Here is a 3,937-nt window from a genome sequence, read left to right as displayed (position 1 = left end):
GAATTCACATTCTGAGATTGCCTCTTCCTTTCTGCTCTTGCGTCGTAAGTGTCATCCACTCATTCCATATTATGCTTGGCAATGCGGTCCAATATTTCCTTAGCTTCAATATAAGATTTGTCCATGATACCACCAGCTGCAGTTGCGTCGGCTGCCATTTGAAATGCTCTATTTAATCCGCCATAAAAAGTCTCCATCTTGATGGTTAACGGTAATCCATGATTGGGGCAATTCTTGACTAATCCTTTGAAATGCTCCCATGCGGTGCTCAAGGTTTCAGTTTCTTCCTGCTCGAAGTTCATGATCTCTCTCCGCCTCCTTGCGTTGGTGGTGGGTGGGAAGTATTTCTGCATGAATTTCTCACCAACTTTTCCCAGGTTGTGATCTCACCAGGCTCCAAAGAACTTACCCATTTCTTTGCGTCGTCACGCAGAGAATATGGAAATGAAGATAGACTGATAGCTTCTGGGTGATTCCAAAAATCACAAATGAGTTGCACGTATCCAAGAAACGTTTCATGTGGGCGTGAGGGTATTCTCCTCGAGCACCCCCAAATTGTCCAGCTATTTGGAGCATTTGTAACACCACAGATTTCATCTCAAATCTTGTCCCATCTAGCGTTGGATATATGATCCCTGGTGAGAAATCATACAATACAGGAGACGCATACTCCCTCATGGGACACGTACTACTGTTTGCCATTATGATAGGATTTTGCGCAGCATGGGCTAGCTGTTGAGCTAAGTTTTGATTCGCTTGTTCGTCTGCCATTTGTTATTGCCTGGTTTGTTGTCTGAGCAATTTTTGCCTTAACCTACAACGACGATTAGATCGATTTCTTCGTCAGAAGGTCCTTTCAACTTTGGGGTCGTAGGAGTGCTCTCCCTGCTCATAAACGTTTACAAGCTTCGGCTTAGCTCGTAATACTCCCTTAGCTGAAGTGTTCCTACAAAAGATACAAGCAAAATTTCTGGTTAGTTTTTTTGCTGACTCCCCAGCAACGGCACCAAAAATTTGTTCGTTGATTTCGTGATTCGAGCTTATGAGTGTATTGTATAAAATAATCGGAAAAATAAGTATAAATATGAATGATGCGTTGGTGCGTTGATGCATTGGTGCGTTGGTGCATTGGTGCATTGGTGCGTTGATGCTTTGATGCATTGATAACGCGTTGATGCGTTAGTGATGTGCAACAGGACACATGACAGTCCTCTATTGATGTTCAAGTTTTCCTAAATCAGATCCAAGTATAAATCCAACTTAGGTTCCTGGTAAGTCTAGGGTCAACCTTAGGGATTCAGATTAAAGCTAACACAGACCTTACGTTGTAACTATTGTAGGGATATCCTAAGTGTATGGAGAAATGAGTTATTTACACTAAGGTGTTGTGTGTGTATGCAAGAAGATACAAAAGGGTAGAGTAGAGAATGATGGGTCGTGTGAAAATGGAGGTTGATGTAAGTGATATGCGTCGATCTAAGTTGGATGTACACGAACAAGAATATGATGCGAATGAGATGACTTGTTTATCTCATTTATGCGTTAGACTCTATTCGACACTTCTCAATACGAATATCATACAATACCCATCTCTAGGATGTATGCGTCAAACACAGGATGCAATAAAACACCAGTGCGTCTATCTCTAGATGTACTAGGCGTTCTAACTTGATGCTGGCTTACTTATTCTCTCGAATAGTTTAAGCTAAAGATGCTTTTACCAATTGATTTAGTTGGCTTAAGCGTTCGAAATGAATTTTGCATGAAGTATAGATGCATCCAACATAAATAAGAAATAAACAATGGCAAAGTATGATAGATCAATATGTGAATTTATAAAGAAACCGATTGTCTTTACAAAACCAATACTTAATCAGATGAAAAGATGAAAGCAATAAGTAAGATGAAATGAAATGAGTCACGTCGCAGAGTACAATCTCTTATCCTCTTTGGCTCAATTCTAGTTGTGTACAACCACTTGTGGAATAATTTGGAAGAAGTGTCTCTCTCGAGCTCGGCTTCCTCCGCTCCTTGATCGGCGATGATGGTGGTTCTCTTCCCTCTTGTTCTTTTCGGTGCCACAGCACAGCTCTAAAGATCTAAAACTAAGACTAAACTAAAATTGAGACTAAAAATTGAGAGTTTAGTACTTCAAACTTCTGACTCGGTGGGATTTCTTCTATTTATAGGCGTTGGTCTTCTCCAACTTGATGATGGGCAGCATTAAATTCCAACCCTGGTCAGCCTCCTGACACTCAGATGCTTTTCAGACGCCGCCCGCTGCAGGTGCCCATGCTTGCAAGTGGTGATTTGACATAAACAGCTTGAATCAATGAATCTTCCTTGCGTTGAATCCCTCTGACGCATGCCCATGCGTTAGACTTTGCCTACAACACTTTTCTTAATCATGTGTTAGCCTCTTGTTGAGATCCTGCAATATCATGTGTTAGTGCTCCAGTACTTTAGCAATAAACATTCTTTTGCATGAGTTTGATAATGTTCGAGTAATTCCATACGTTTTCTCTAAAAATGATGAGATTTTATCATTAAAGACCCTAATTGTTCCAATTTATGAGCCACAATAACTTGTATTTCTACAAGTTATCATCATGCAACACACATACTATAGTAAACCACCTCTCGGTACGAATGCTACGGCTTCTAATTCTAGAACGCATGCGATATATGCGATAAGTCTATAGGACCTACACATAAGCCTCTATTCTCATTTATGCGATGACAAAGTGACACACACACAATAAGGCGACCACATAATATCATACCTATTCTTAGGGTGCATGCGATGCAGTGTTGACAAACAGAGCTTATCTCTAAGTCCCTATCTCTTGCTTATGCCGATCTAATCTCGCTCTCTCGAGTCTAGATTCTAACCTAGCTCTCTCAAGTCATTAGGTTCTTTCTTTAGACTCTCTCTCGAGTACTCTAAAGGGGTGTTGGGCATAACATAAAAGAAGATAAACGCATGAACTTACTTGATGTAGATTATCTTATCTATAGTGAACAATGCATACATTGCTTAATGCAACCAACCACTTACCCTCCCGGGCGGTTGATTATTGCTAACTTTACTCATAAACAAGCAATGTGTTAGCCTATAGACAGGCGTTGCAGCAACTTCACACTAAGAAAATAAGATTACTCACACACTCGTGCAACGCACACCTCTCAGTGGGTTGCTACATGCTTCATATCTCTAATCCACATGATTAAGTATGCGATACCCAAGCAATCCCACTAAGTGTTGCAATGAAAGTAAAAATGCTAAGCAAAGAAGATGGAGATGGAGTAAAAAGAGACAGAGAAATGCATTGAAAACAAGTTGTATTAATTCCTTAATCACAAAATTTCATACAATACAATATAAGAAAAGAAAGGAAAATGAAATGACCGGCTAGAAGCAAAGACTTGCTTCCAGCGGATGTGCATCAAGGTTGCCGGTGATGCCATGGGTGGAGGAACTGACTCTCTCGAGATCTAGCTCCGGTCAAAGGCTCCAGTCGTCACTCGGAATGGATGAAGGAGGTGAAGAACTCTCAAACTTCTTCTCACGTGTTTTTCTGGATCGCAAGGATCCGCCCTAGGCAAACCTCAGGCAAAAACCTTGGATAACTTAAATTTCTACTCATCGGCTTCTATTTATAGAGCTTGGATCGCCGACAGCATTAATTGGACTGCTCTAAGTCTGACGTTCGGCGCGTTAGTCCTTTCTGAACCTCTGCCACTAACGGCATGGTAGTGAAATTTCAGCATCATCTTTTGGTTTTTCTCGAGGTAGATGCATTGATGTGTTCATTCCACCAACCTTGCGTTTATCCCATTAGAATAAGTTGTCGCGTAGCCGCAATCATTCAATGACCACATTCGCTTAATACCGCAACTCTACATGATGACTGCAATCGCTTGTCAAGCATAACTC

General features: G+C 41.0%; 1 non-coding gene across 1 annotated transcript; it reads left to right on the top strand.

Annotated features, from left to right (window-relative positions):
• Positions 1–213: 213 nt before the first annotated feature.
• On the top strand, positions 214–317 carry LOC120084268 (small nucleolar RNA R71). Its single transcript, XR_005483633.1, has one exon. It is a non-coding gene; the product is annotated as a small nucleolar RNA R71 (small nucleolar RNA).
• The last annotated feature ends 3,620 nt before the right edge of the window (positions 318–3,937 follow it).

Source organism: Benincasa hispida, chromosome 8, assembly GCF_027475165.1.
Source record: "Benincasa hispida cultivar pf3 chromosome 8, pf3_genome.v1.1, whole genome shotgun sequence".
Taxonomy (NCBI): Eukaryota; Viridiplantae; Streptophyta; class Magnoliopsida; order Cucurbitales; family Cucurbitaceae; genus Benincasa; species Benincasa hispida.
The sequence above is the reverse complement of the archived record's forward strand: the minus strand, read 5'-3'. Positions and strand labels throughout refer to the sequence as shown.